Source organism: Hylobates moloch, unplaced genomic scaffold (genome assembly GCF_009828535.3).
Source record: "Hylobates moloch isolate HMO894 unplaced genomic scaffold, HMol_V3 SCAFFOLD_4, whole genome shotgun sequence".
Lineage (NCBI taxonomy): Eukaryota > Metazoa > Chordata > Mammalia > Primates > Hylobatidae > Hylobates > Hylobates moloch.
The window spans coordinates 62796247-62811920 of NW_026652279.1; the positions used below are offsets into that span (position 1 = coordinate 62796247).

A 15674-nucleotide genomic window follows, 5' to 3' on the forward strand; every position below is an offset into this window, starting at 1 on the left:
TCCCATCCCTTCAGCCAAGGATCCTAGGAAACCACATTATAACCCTGCCTCCAAACTGTCTTGCCTAAAGTCTCACAACTACTATGTTTCAAAACAGGATTGGAACCCAATTGCCCTTGGCTTCAATATTCTCAGATTGACCTTCAGGTCTTTTACATAAACCCCCAATGTGTGGCTAGCCTGGAAAACACAATGTAAACCCCACTACAATCCCTAATGTGAAATTCCAGATCCAAAATGCTCTGAAAACTGCAAGGTTTTCCTAAGTTTGTGGTAAATGCATTTGGTGGTAAATCTGACCTAAACTGACAGGAAGATATTTACAGTCTTTATGTACTCCACTTAGTGTGAGTATTCAAACATTTTCCTAGAGAAGTGTTAATGTGTTTGAATACTGTCCTCAGACCTTGCTGTGGGTATACATATATTTTATTTATTTGTTTTCTTTTTCCCTTATTTTTATTCACTTTTTTCGTGGGGGGTGGGGAGGCAGATTCCTGGTGAAAACTGGAAAATGTACTAGACAAATTCTAAAAGATCTGTAACACTGTGGGTATATATTGAGCTAGTATGTAAACAACAGGGCAGTCACACAGGGCCCTACACTTAACAATGACCCTGCACTTGGCTAAAAGCTCTGCTGTGGTATCATGAAATCCTTAATAATTTTTTAACAAGACACCTTGCTTTCCCCACCCCCACCACAGAGCCCTGTAAATTATGTAGCTAGTCCTGAGTATAAGCACTGTAGTACTTTTCTAGAATCAGAAAAGTTATGAGCTCTGAAACACATCTGACCCTAGGGCTTTGGCTAAGGGACCTATGTTACTACACTACCAGTATTACTTCTATTGTTACTAACACCATGGATTGAGTGCCTCCTGTAGGCAAATGATTTCCTAAGGACTTTACACATGTTAGCTATAACCCTGTGAGGTACATATTACGTTATTCATTTTTTTTAATTTAGTAAAATGAGGTTCTGAAAGTTACCCTAAAGTTTTAAGATCACCCAGCTAGTAAATGGCAGAGTTGGAATTCAAACTAAGGTCTGCCTGACTCTAGAACTTGTTTAATATTCTAGGAGGTAGGTGCTTTGGAAGTATTAGGACGAACCATGAGATTGCCAATATCCAATCATTTTACATAGAAAAATGGCGATTTCATGTGGCTCAACTTAATATGAATGACTACTTATAAAATATAACTCTTTCTATTTCATTTATGGGTGGTTTTTTAGTTTGAAACGATGACCAAACTAATCCTTTTGCTAAAATGTAAATAAAAGGTTGCAGTGAAGTCAGAAGAAAAGTTTATGTAGTTCAATTTAAAGCAAGTTGCATGTCTCATCCTATCTCACTAGAGATGACATCACTGCTCCTAAATAGGGAGGATGGATCACATGGGAGAACTTGTTTTTATTGTGATCAGCTGCAGGCGATCAGCAAGATGACCTCATCTGCAGCTGAGGGGATTTGACCTTTGCCCCTTTAGGTATGTGAAGCAGAAAAAAATCCTTCACAGGCTGAGGAATGCAAAACAGACAAGCATCTTCAGCCAGCAGAGTTTATCAAGCATGTGTTCAGTGCAAATGCTCAGACTTGGACATGATGCAAAAGCAATTAAGAGAAAGAACAGTGAGTAGCCTGGGAGTTGGGTGGGTCCTTTGGTGTTTCTCAGTAACACTAGAAAAATATGTTTTTCATTTTCGAATAATAAAAGATAAGAAATGGGCCTTTTAAAAAAATGCTTCTTGTGCTAAGTTACCATAAACAGATGATAGAACTTAAGTTCTTATCATAATCAGTTTCCTGTGAGAATATCTTAGATGTAATCAAGTCAGATCTAACAACTGATCAATTTAACTGGCTAGTTTTAAAAACAAACTCTAAATAAAACATGCTCTTCAGCTGTATTCTTAAATTGAGGCAGTGAAAGTGACAGTTCGACAATAAAAGCCCAGGTTATCCACTCACACATGTCTAGGAATGTGTGGAAAATTAATAAGTAGCTTATTGTGTATTCTTTCCTCGTCCTGTTTATATCTACTTAACTCCCAGACTGAAAAGCTTACAGTGTTACAGAGTTCCTTCTGTTCAAAAACTCCTTATTAACCAGAAATTGCTTAATATTTTAGGGCTTTGACTTGTATTATTTGATGTAGCACTCATGGGCACCATGATGAGGAGCTCTTAAATCAGCTTAAGAAGGGTGAACTAGTAAGATCAAAGAGTGTTCCTGTTTTCTGGTGAGTAATTGTTAATCAAAATCTTCCAAATCAAACACCTCGCAAGAAGCAGAGTTTTTGTATTTTACTAGCAACTAATTGGAGAGATGGAAGCCCTCCAAAAGAGTTCTAGAATGCTGAAATATGAAACATAAAAAAAATTTCATCCAGGTTAAAAAGGCAGTTTATTATTCTAATTTTCAGCTGCACAGTTACCCAACTTAAGCCAAGTCTTTTCACATTTCCTGAGTGATTTTTATCTTACTACTGCTTCCCATTTCCCAAGTGGGAAGAAATCTCATTCCCTCAAACTGAGAATCTGAGAAGACCAATTGCTGTAAAAAATGTAAGAAAAATGGCTGATGATTTAGGCAGTTAGTAGTATAATTATTTCTTCTACTTTTATTGTTTTTTTGATACTAGAAGTAGTCATTTTCATCTTTATCCAATATCTTTCTCTTTGAGGTCCAAAGTGAGGGTCAAATTTCACAAAAACTTTATATTTCAGCAATATTTTTGGTGGGTAGATTTTCAAAGAGTTTTGTTTGAGATTTTCAAAGAATTTTGCTTGGTTATCACTCAGTGCACTCAGAAAAATAGTCATTTACAAAAGTAAACATCAAGAGATAGTGAAAAACTTTATGAAAGAAAAGGTATTATATCCTAATGTCTACCACTAGGTGAATGGATAAATAAATTGGGGTTTATCCATACAACACAATTCTACTGAGAATAAAAATAACTCAACTATTGATACACTCAACAGGAATACATCTTGAAATAATTATACTGAGTAAAAAAAATTCCCTAAGACATTTTGTATGACTCTTCCAGTTTATAAAATTCTTTTGAAATGCAAACTAATCTATAGTGACAGAAAGCAAATGAGTGGTTGCTTGAGAACAAAGAGAGGAGGCAGGGATGGACAAGTGGAAGGTATTACAAGGGGGCAAATGAAGCTTTTGCACGTGATGAATGTTTTTATCTTCATCATAGGTAATGAATATGTTTGTTATCTTCATTGTGGTGAAGTTTTTAAGTGTATACATATATCGAAACGTATTAAATTGTACCCTTTGTGCAATTTATTGTATGTCAGTTATATTCCAATACAGTCTTCAAATCTTTAAATAAAATTAGGCACGAAAAAAAGGTATTGTAATTTGCCTTAAGTCACAGGTCTAGGTCATGGAGGAACAAGGACTTGTAATTACCTGTCTGAAATTAAAGCCAGCAAGGAGGAAGAAAAGATCATTCTTCCAAATGATAGGTTTGCCAGTTAAAGAGGACTCCTTGACTAAGGAGGTTGCCTACTGATTATGTGAAAGTCAAGAATGTTCCAAGACGGAAGCCTTTTAGAGGAATGTTACTAGTTTGGATGATTTAATGTGAGGGCCAGCCTTACATTTTGACCAGTTTTTTTTGCAGGGCATCTAAAAACATGATGACCTTGATTAATCAGAGAAAAATAAATATGATTTCATATTTGTTTTGAAACTGGCTTTCCTCAACCAGTTTATGGGTACTTAGTAAGTCTTCAAGGATTATAAAATAAATAGGTACTTGGAATATCTTGAAAAATTTTGGAAGAATTCTTCACATTCTTCTGAACTACTGGAAAAAAAAAAAAAATACACCGGGATGATAATTCCTTAGACCACGGTTTTTCAGTTGCAGCATTATTGTCATTTGGAGTTGGATACTTCTTTATTGTCGGTGACACCCTGTCCATTATAGGATGTGTAGCAGCACTCTTGTCCTCTAACCACTAAATGCCCAAAGCACAGTCCTCTTAGTTCTGACAATCAAAAATGTCTCCAGACATTGTCAAAATGTCCCTTGGAGTACAAAACTACCCCTGATTGAGAACCACTGCATCAGAATCACTGTCATGTTTGAGAAAAATTCAGAAATTGTAAATAAGCAAACAACTAATTTAGAGAAGAAGGGTTGATATCATTACTAACAAAAGAGCTCTTACAAGCCAGCTAAAAACTATACTGCTGGAGAGAGAAACATAAAACAGATAATAACTTCTAATATTTCAAATTAGCTTCCCACTGGTAAAGAGCTTTAAAATTTACATTACTTCTAAGCTGGGTCCTCTTTGCTGCTTAGTGGGTTCGGCAAACATTCTCTAATTTTATTGCCTACCTTATACAGCATTTCAGCCTGTAGTTTCAGCTGATCATTTCTCAGCCAATATACATCTGGTAGCATTGGATCTTTCCTTAGCTTTCAAACAATAGTAGCCATTGTCTTTAAACAATGCTTATGGCCCATTATGAAGTGGCCAGTTGTAATAAATGCATCTTAAACTTTAGTACAGAAAAATTGTATCACACTTGAAATCATCTTGTTTCCATTAATCAAATAAACTCAGGTTTCCATTAATTAAATCAGATGCCATTCTGATTTAAACTAGACAGCAAAAAACCCAGAACTAAAAGAAAAGCTCAATGATATAATCAAGCTATTTGAATGAGTGGTTGTAATAATATTCTCATTCTGTGATTATAACTTATTTAAATATAAAGATTTATTGTGTACATGTATACAATGTAAGCCACATTAAAACATTTGGGAGAGAATAAAAGGGTGTAAATAATGAATATATTAATTAATTCATGATCTTTTTTCTTAAAATGACAATAGGTAGAAGTTCTGATCCTAAGAAAAAGAAACAATGCAAAGGTTTGGAGAAGGCCTCTAAATCTGGATTCTTCAAAGTAATATTTGTATTCAAGGCCATTGATAAAAGATACATTGTATATGTGATAATTTCAGACCCTTCCACAATGCAGAGAAAGGATTTATTTGCATGCTAATGTATGCCAAAGGATAAGTAATTCCTCCCCTTCTTCTCCTGCTAAATACTGGTCACAAAGCTTAGATTCAATGTCAAATAAATCTGAAAGCTGGTACTCGAAGTCACTGCTGGGGAAGAGAAAAGCTTTATGCCTGTAGCTGGGCCCATGGACAAAGCCAAGGATTCAGTAAAGTACTGGGGCTTACATTCCAGCTGTGTAATCATCTCCCTCTGTGACCTCGGACAAATGATTATGCTTCCACATTCTTATTTCTTCATCTGTAAAAAATGACAAGAAAAGTTTGGAAGGGGAGATCTCAGTGTTCATACTCAAACTATAGATCAAATTGTTATAATTAAAACCACAACATAACCTAGTTCTACAAACCAATAGCAGATGCCGTAATATTATATCATTTGTCAATAAAAATCTGCTTCTATTCCATCTGATACAGACACAAAGGTGATGTATTCTTTAACAGGCAAAATAAATCCCAGTAGAGAATACTACTGGCATTGTTCTTTCCTTGCATTCAGCTCATTAAAAACAGAATGATCGTGTGGGAACCTTGAAAAAATGACTGAATATACTAAGTGAAACACTTCTTTAAGAGTACATAATTTTAATTTTAATCAAAATCCTAATTTTATTTTTAATATTAGCCTTCATCAAGAATGTGAAAAAACTAAACCAAGAAAACTTACTTTGTTTATTCCTTTAGTTTAATAAGAGCAAATTGCCACTAGTCTTAGTTCTATGAACAACAAGGTATGTGACTTAGACAGATATGGCTAATTTATAGAAAAGAATATTGTATATAATCATTATGCATTTATATTTAAGAGCCTTTACACTAACATTGAAGGTAACTATAATATCAAGTAAAAAGTGATTTAGAAGAGTTTTTACATTTTTAATCACTTGGGAAAGTATTCACAGAATACTAAGTGAACAGACAAAAAAAGAAGTAAAACTTATATGTATAATGTAATATCAACTACCAAAAAATGCCAGGGGTAGTAGAAAAATCTACCAAAATGTTAGCAATAGTGGTCTTATTTAATGTGGTGAAATTGTAAATGATATTTTTCTCTTCTTTCAACTTTTTATTATATTCTTTAACACCTATATATTATTTTATAATCAGAAAATAATAAACTATTCATGAAAGAAAATATAACTCCTAGGCAATGAGAACTTCAGCTTCCATCTGTTAATTTCTGCAAACAGTAGTACCCATTATTACTGAGAATGCTCAGATAATCTTACACACCAATGACATTTCAGAATCAAAGGATTAGTTATATCCCATGCTATACAAAAAAAATTGATTCCCCGTTATTACTTACTTCCTCTGCTCATTACTGCAGCCAGAGATCAGGGCTGGCAATGAGGGAATAATTTTCCTTGACTTGGACCAGGAAGCCTTCAATTCCAGGGGAAGAGATGACAATGCAAAGGAGTAACACAGCTGGGGAATATCTTATTGATGAAGCCACAAAATAGCTTTCTAAATGACCAGAAGTCGTTCCTAGCAAATGTATCAGCAAATCTCTGTGGCTTCATTACCCAAACTTCTTCCTCTAGGACACCTACTTCTCCCACAGAGGAGTCATGAGCAGTTAGTGTCAACTCAAGAGCAGCCACAACTGCCCACATGCTCCCAAGAGCTTCTGGTGTCTTTCTAAAATATACACACAGCTCTTTCTGGGTATAATAAGTATGACTCATTTGTTCACTTATTCTGTATTTATTGAGCACCAAGTATGTGTCAAGCCCGGGAGACAAAAATATCTCCTCATTTAAAACAGGTAAGTCAAGCATTTTGAGGTTATAATTTGAAGTTTGCCTCAAGGTATTATAGAAAAAGTTTGCATTTTAGAGTAAGGTAAACTTGCGCTTGAACCCCAACAGGAAAATAATATTTATGGTTGAACTTGGATAATTTACTTAGCCTTTCTGAACTTTGATTAATATTCTATAATGGGGCTAGTTATACTAATATTATTTTAACTATCTGGTACATAATTGTGATTCTCAATAAATAATTTTACTTTCTTAGTAACATATTTATTAACAATTAAACATAAGAGAGGCATATTCTGGAAAAAAACATTACTACTTAAGAAGCATGTAGAAAAATAGAATAATCAATACATATAATTAGAGCAGTATGTCCCTGAGGAACCTTGATGGAGAATAGCCCATTAGTCCCTCGATAATTTGAAATAAACTGAAATCTTTCTAGACATTTTAAATGTTTTAACTATTTCTGACAGAAGCACTAATTTTAACATAGAAGCTCTTCAAGTAAGTTGCTAACTGTAAAGTACCCTATTAAACCCATCTCTTTCTGATCTACCCAAACTAAGGAAACAAGAGAGAGAAACATACTGTTAAATTTTGGCTAAAGCCAAAGTCAAATGCTTCAGAAAAAAGGTAACCAGCTCCTCTACTTGGACCAGACTCATCAAAAAAACAAGTGAGAAAAGTCCCTTTGTATCCTCATTCATTATTTTCTAGATAGTGGGAAATAACAAAAGTGTTCCTGAATGAAAATAGAAGGGAAACGTTCTAAACAAGAGTGCCCAGGGTCAATCAAATGTTATTTTGTTTTTGCTGAGAGGGAGGATATGTAGAGGAATCATGTGGGAATGAGGCTGAGGGAAAGGTGGGATGGCATTTGGGGAGGTTGTAGATTCCAACCTGAAGTATTGGTATGTATGTCCTCATCATTTCATTTAAATTTTATAACATCTACATGAACTAAGCATTTTGGAGATGAGGAAACTAATTCCCATTAAGAGATTTGGCCAAGGTCACACAGCAAGAAAGGGGAGGACAGGATTGAAACCCAATTTCCTGATTCCTAGGTCAGAGTTGACTGCATGCTTCCTAATAGACCCCTTAACAATGACCTAAACTCAAAATTTGGAAGACTGGAATAAGGAAATCTGCTAATATTGGTTACATTGTTTCATAACCTTATCCTATAGCATGTAAGATGACAAATTTGTTTTGGTAGCGTCCTTAGAATTCATATAAACAATAGGTGTCAAGAAAGTATCATAATGAAATAGAGACAGAAATCACATATGGGTACTAATTATTAAAAAATCACTTAGAATGTAAGTAAATCATCAAGATTTTCCTTTCTAGAGAAATGACCTAATAGAGGAAAAAACACGTTTGTCTTTCCTCGGATGGTTTCCCACAATTTCAAAAGGATTGTTTTGCTTTTGACATATTTTCTCCCATGACATTCTTTGATCTTCAGATTAACTAAAATGTGTGAAGTCCCTGTTTGCTGAGAGCAAAAGAGAACTACAACTGTTCATAGCCCTTCACCTGCTCTCTTCAAGCTATGATAGGATTCAGAGCAAAGAAATATCTGCCAAGACTTGAAAATGCCATCTCCATGTTCTTGCATATGCTGTTCCCGAAGAGGCAGGCCCTTACTCCTCCTGACCTCTACAACCTTCCCTTACCCATAAATAGAATTACTGGATCCCCATTTGCAAACTCCATCTCTTATACCCCATCTCTAAGACCAATTCTGACATTTGGCAGAAAAGATGTAAATCACATTGATTGCTATTCTAGCATTCATCATCCTGTGACTCTTGCTCCTAGACAGGTCTTGAACTTGTATCCCAGTCTCTAACTGTGAGCAATTAAAGGACAGCAACTATATCTTATTTTATTTTATGCCCTAGAATCTAATATATTGGTGGCATACACATAGACAATAAATGTTTGCTGATTGACCGACTGACTGACTGACTGACTGGTGGAATGGAGCTTCTGCCCTGTTGGTAAAACCCAGTTGACACCTGTTTGGTAACTCAACCCCTGTTCTACTCTCTGTGTTTAAGTTCTTGCTTTGGTTACCTTCTTACCAGTCTAGCCTGTCTGGGATGTAGGACCATGTCTTACACCTGGAAATGTACTTCACAGGATATGATTCCTTTCCCTGAGCTCCTACTGATAAATTTTTGACAATGGTAGAATTTACCTTGCTTTTTGAATCTCCACACATCATTTCTCCCCAGCTTCACCACGGCCCTGACATACTGACTTGCTTTAATACTGCATCACTCTGGGTAGGTTATGTTTGTTTAGGCTCTCACATTGGTGAGTATAATATATACTACTAGATGTCTTCTGCTAATGTATTTTTCTGGTGGTACATGGATCACTTGTTTTTATAAAAAGTAATTCACATCTTACCACAGACTTACTTCATTAATCTACAAAATTTGTTACTATCCAAATTATATCATGGTTCCATGAAGTAATCTGTCAATTGCCAAAAAAAAAGAGAGATGAGATAGGTAAAATAAATAAATTTATTGACCCACAGAGAATAATTAAGTCACTTTGAAACTCCTCATTATCCTTAACAAAATAGGATATGTATATTTGTGTGTGTTTGTGTGTCTATGTGTGTGTGTATTTAATTTTTGAGTAAGTTAAGCAACTGTCTCTGACCTCTGTTTTCTTTCTGTTGAAACAATAGGTCTGTAAACACATTAATGCAGATTGAAAGTTTTCATCTTAAGCTCCTGCTTCATCTTATTTCTCAAAGAGTTGAAGAACCTAACAAGCTGAAGCAAATCATACTCTGGAGAGCTACATTATTTTAATTCACTAATGATTCCATTTTAAGGCATCTGGAGAACCAAGAGTCTTGTCCATGACAATTTAAACCTCACATCCAAGACAACACCCCAACCAAAAAAAAAAAAAACCTATGCCAGCTCATGGTCTAAAAAAACCCACAGAGACCTAGAAAAGACCCCTCAAATTTGGAAAAATCAGAGGAGTTTGTTGTCTTCACAAAATAATTGATGGCGTTGTCATCAGTTTTTCAAAATTGTCTCTGAGCCACTAAGCAATGAGTTGTTTAAGAGCATTTTCACTTTGTAAGAGGAAGGATGACTCATGGTTTCAAAGACAACTTGGTGCCAAGTTGAGGCAGGGTGGTGATCCCATTTTATCTACCTCAATGCACTTAAACCTTAAACCGATTGTTTAAAAAATAAGCGTAATTTTTCACAAAGATTCACATTAGCAGAGGGATCATGAGGTCGTGTTTGTCCATCTAACACCACATCCTGCCTCCAGTAATGGCTAGAGAATTCCTCAGAGGAAAGAGTGATGTTCATTTCATAATATTTCTTGTTAGCAATGAGATGAAACACTGAAGTGAAAGTATTTTCTTTCAATATTTCTTCACTACATGAGAAAATATAAGATACTAAATTTAATGTTTAAGGACAGAAAAGATATTAGGTCAATTTTCTTCAGTCCAACTCCAAGATCTGGTTAGGTCACTAAATGTTAGAAATGAGTAATTTTAATAATGACTTTGACTTAAAGTTCAGAGGAAGGAAACTTTTAAGTTCATATGCAATTATGGTAGAATATGATAATTATATTCAAATTGATCTCCATAGCTGATTTCTATAGAAAGTCACAAGAAGAAGCAGGGAGAAGGGATGTAAGACCTCCTGGCCGGGCACGGTGGCTCACACCTGTAATCGGAGCGCTTTGGGAGTCCAAGGCGGGTGGATCACGAGGTCAGGAGATCGAGACCATCCTGGCTAACACTGTGAAACCCCGTCTCTACTAAAAAATAAAAAAAAATTAGCCAGGCGTGGTGGCGGGCGCCCGTAGTCCCAGCTACTCAGGAGGCTGAGGCAGGAGAATGGCGTGAACCCGGGAGGCGGAGCTTGCAGTGAGCCGAGACCGTGCCACTGCACTCCAGCCTGGGTGACAGAGCAAGACTCAGTCTCAAAAAAAAAAAAAAAAAAACCCGGAAGCATGCCAACATATGAAACCCCAAGTCAAACCACACACTTGACTCTCTCAAGTCACCCGCTTTGCCCTCTTCCAAGTGTATTTTACTTCCTTTCATTCCTGCCCTAAAGCTTTTAAATAAATGTTCACTCCTACTCTAAGAAAATCATAAGAGGGAAAGGTGAGTCCTCTGAACTGAATATCTGTGTCCCCCACCAAAACTCATGTTGAACCCCTACCCTCCAATGTGATAATATTTGGAGGTGAGGCCTTTGGAAGGTAATTAGGTTTAGATGAGGTCTTGAAGGTGAGACGCACATGATGAGATTATTTTCCTTATAAGAAGAGAGAGGGACAAGAGCTCACTCTATCTCTGCCATGTGAGGACACAGAAAGAAGGCAACTATCTGCATGCTAGGAAGTGGTCCTCACCAGAACCCAACCACTTGGGCACCCTGATCTCAGACATCCAGCCTCCAGAACTGTGAGAAATTGTTCTTGTTTAAGCCACTAGTCTATGGTATTTTGTTATAGCAGCCCAGGCTGACTAAAACAATGGGTATAATTCAGTACTCAATTGACTACTTATAATTACCGTAAGCCTTCCTTCTGGAGTAGATCAGATCTTTTTCTCAGAGGTGGGGAAGGGAAAAAGCCCATTTTGTTTTTTGTCTGTGAGTGCAAAGTGTCCAACCCTGGACTGAGTTTAGGGAAATATTCTGAAGCACTTAGTTTGGCTGCTTATGACCCACAATGCACAGGAACTAAACAACCACAATCTATAATGCTTTGCCTCTGCACAGATTTTCCAACAGTATTGTATTATTATACATTGTTAAATACCTCATATTAGTCATTCAGAGCAGCAGAATTTTTTTTTTAAGTTCTGGAGTACATGTGCAGGATGTGCAAGTTTGCTACATAGGTAAACGTGTGCCACAGTGGTTTGCTGCACCTATCAACCCATCACTTAGGTATTAAGCCCAACATGCATTAGCTATTTTTCCTAATGCACCCCTCCCTCTGATTCCATCCTCCTAACAGGCCCCAGTGTGTGTTGTTCCCTTCCCTGTGTCCACATGTTCTCATTGTTCAGTTCCCACTTACGAGATTAAATGGTGTTTGTTTTTCTGCTCCTGCATTACTTTGCTAAAGATAATGGATTTCAGCTCCATCCATGTCCCTGCAAAGAACATGATCTCCTTCCCTTTTATGGCTGCATAGTATTCTGTGGTGTATATGTACCACATTTTCTTTATCCAGTCTATCATTGTTGGGCATTTGGGTTGAGTCCCTATCTTTGCTGTTGTGAATAGTCCTGCAGTGAATATACATGTGCATGTATCTTTGTAATAGAATGATTTCTATTCCTTCAGGTATATACCCAGTAATTGGATTGCTGGGTCAAACAGTATTTCTGGTTCTAGATCTTTGAGGAATCACCACACCATATTCCACAATGGTTGAACTAATTTACACTCCCACCAACTGTGTAAAAGTGTTCCTATTTCTCCACAGCCTCACCAGCATCTGTGGTTTCTTGACTTTTTAATAATCACCATTCTGACCGGTGTGAGATGGTATCTCATTGTGGTTTTAATTTGCATTTCTCTAATGACAGTGATGTTGAACTTTTTTTCATATGTTTGTTGGGAGCATGAATGTCTTCTTTTGAGAAGTGCCCGTTCATGTCCTTTGCCCAGTTTTTAATGGGGTGTTTTTTTTTCTTGTAAATTTGTTTAAGTTCCTTGTAGATTCTGGATATTAGATCTTTGTCAGATGGATAGATTGCAAAAATCTTCTCCCACTCTGTAAGTTGCCTGTTCTCTCTGATGATAGTTTCTTTTGCTGTGCAGAGAAGCTCTTTAGTTTAATTAGAACCCATTTGTCAATTTTTGCTTTGGTTGCAATTGCTTTTGGCAATGTCATCATGATATCTTTGCCCATGCCTATGTCCTTAATGGTATTGCCTAGATTTTCTTCTAGGGTTTTTACAGTTTTGGGTTTTACATGTAAGTCTTTAATCCATCTTGAGTTAATTTTTGTATAAGGTGTAAGGAAGGAGTCCAGTTTCAATTTTCTGCATATGGCTAGCCAGTTCTCCCAGAATCATTTGTTAAATAGAAAATCCTTTCCTCATTGCTTGTTTTTAGCAGAACTTTAAAATTATATTTAATGTGATTGATTCTTGGCCTTTGCCCTTGAAAACTGAGCTAACATTTACACTGGCTTCCTATTTGTAATTATGAGATCAGAGGCAACTCACTGACAAATAGTTAGTAGTCCAGTCCCTCTCCAAAGAAGATGGTTTAAAGTGCTGAACAAACATGACACCAATATCTCTCAACTTCTGTGGGAACAGGAAATGACTGGGTAAAAGGTTCTCTAAAGACAGAGACAAAAAGGTGGGTCAAGGACTTATTTTTTTCTGTATCCCACCCTTTTATTTGTTGTTCCAAAAGAAAAGCCTGTAACAACTGGGAGAACAAATTAGGATAAGAGATGATTAAAAGGCTGAACTTAATTAAAAGAGTGGACTTTTGAGAAAATAATAAAAGCTCTGTTTTAATGACAGCAGAATAGTCATATGTATTGAGAAGGGGAATATAAATCAAAAAAAGAAAAAAATCATGCATAAGATATAACAAAAAAGGATGAGATTTATCCATAATAATAGTTAAATTAATGAACTTTGCTACATGCCATTTAGGTACTGCCATTTGAAATCCTCAGCATAACCTCCAGAGGTAGATGCTATGGTTTAAATCTGTTGCCTCCAAAATTCAGGTGTTGCCAATGTGACAATATCAGAAGGTGGAGCCTAAACCTTAAACAGGTGCTTTAAGATTAGGCCATGAGGGTTCCTTCCTTGTGAATGGGATTAGATGTCCTTATAAAACGGTCTGACTTGGGGAGTTCATCCTTCTATTAGCCTTCTGCCTTTCATCATGTGAGGACACAGCAAGAAGGCTCTCATCAAATGCCAGCACCTTGATGTTGGACTTCCCAGCTTCTAAAACTGTGAGAAATACATTTCTGTTCTTATCAATTAACCAGTTCTTGACCAGATCTTGGGCAAGTTACATAACCTCTCTGAGCCTCATCTTTCTCCATGGTAAAATAAAGATAACAGTAATTTCTATACTAAGGGATTATTTTGAGGATTAAGTGGGCTGCTTTTGCTAAAGTGTTTAAAATGGTGACTAGTCCATAATAAGTATTAAAATGTTTTAGTTAATTAAATTGTAAAAATCCACATAGGTTAAGGCAAAAAAGTTTAAAACTTCAGTATGAATTGACTACTTATTGCTTTACAATCAATATTGACATTACATGTAGCCCATATTTGCCCTCTGCTAATTATTTTGTTAAAAAGTCAACCTAGGACAGGCGCAGTGGCTCACGCCTGTAATCCCAGCACTTTGGGAGGCCGAGACGGGCAGATCATGAGGTCAGGAGATCCAGACCAACCTGGCTAACGCGGTGAAACCCCGTCTCTACTAAAAATACAAAAAATCAGCCAGGCGTGGTGGCGGGCGCCTGTAGTCCCAGCCAGTCGGGAGGCTGAGGCAGGAGAATGGCGTGAACCCGGGAGGTGGAGCTTGCAGTGAGCTAAGATCGCGCCACTGCACTCCAGCCTGGGCGACAGAGCAAGACTCCGTCTCAAAAAAACAAAAAAAAGAAAAAATCTGTTCTGCGAAAGGAATTAAATATGGCCCTTAGCACTCAGTATTTTTCTTCCCTTTAACAGCACTTCCTTCTTTGCTACCTCTATTTTCAGCCTGGTTCTGCCTGTGTGGTGGTTTCCAGTACCTGCAGACCTCCTTCATCATCCTACAGCTAAAAATCGCAGTAAAAAACTTATTACCCACATGTACAACTAAGTTTCAGAAGAATTCTCATTGGCCTAAATTGGGTCACATGATAATCCCTGAACCAATCACTGTGACCAGTGAATAGGATGTGTTGATTGGTCAGGCTTGGGTCACACAGCCAAGGGGGACGAGAGTCCACCCCAGCCATAGCACATAAACTGTGAAAGATTATATCTTAAGGAAAATGAAGAGTCCACCCCAGCCATACCACATAAACTGTGAAAGATTATATCTTAAGGAAAATGAAGGTGCTGTTAGGAGAAGATGGAGTAACCAAGGCTAGAGAGACAAGACAATAAATCTTTGCTATAATGACCAATAATATTTTTGTGCCACAAAAAAAATTTTACTGGGAAATAGAAAAGTTTGGTTTCATACTTTGAAAGATAATGACAGACTCTCATTCCAGGGTTAAAAAACGCTAATAATTTTGTTCCTATGGAGTTCTCCTTCTCCTAAACTATGTATTATAGTTTTCTTTCCTGTTAAGAGAAGATTCTTTTCATAAACAGAGCAATTTTAATATATATTTTTAAAATTTTTGTTTTGTTAACCATTTGGAGATCTTATTTGGAAATTCCATTAACTTTGTTCCTTTTAGTTCTCTTATAAAGAAAAGTGAAATAATGAACACATACTCAAAGAAACAGAGAATGACGGACTTGTTGAAAGTACAGTGAAACTAACCTCCCTCTCTTTCTCTCTCTCTCTCTGTGTGTGTGTGTGTGTGTGTGTGTGTGTGTGTGTGTGTGTTTAATTTTTCCATGATGACTCCTGGGAAAGAACCTCTGGGATTTATATTCCCGTCCAATCCTTCCCTCCCCAGAGTGAGATCATAGCTCATTCGGTCCTTTTGTATTTTCTTTACATTGCCCTTCAAAACACATTTAATAATGCATCCAGAAAAACTAAAATTAGGGTAACTAGATGAAAATTTATGTCAAAATTCATATTGGAGAA

General features: G+C 36.6%; 1 long non-coding RNA gene and 1 other non-coding gene across 2 annotated transcripts; both read right to left on the bottom strand.

The window, feature by feature from the left end:
• Positions 1 to 487: 487 nt before the first annotated feature.
• LOC116467675 (U7 small nuclear RNA) lies at positions 488 to 550 on the bottom strand. The gene has a single exon (XR_004247882.1). It is a non-coding gene; the product is annotated as a U7 small nuclear RNA (small nuclear RNA).
• Positions 551 to 3301: 2751 nt separating this feature from the next.
• Positions 3302 to 6715, bottom strand: LOC131383377 (uncharacterized). The gene is made up of 3 exons (XR_009213363.1): positions 6387 to 6715; positions 5243 to 5315; positions 3302 to 5161 (listed from the first exon to the last, which is right to left on the bottom strand). It is a non-coding gene; the product is annotated as an uncharacterized LOC131383377 (long non-coding RNA).
• Between the last annotated feature and the right edge of the window lie 8959 nt (positions 6716 to 15674).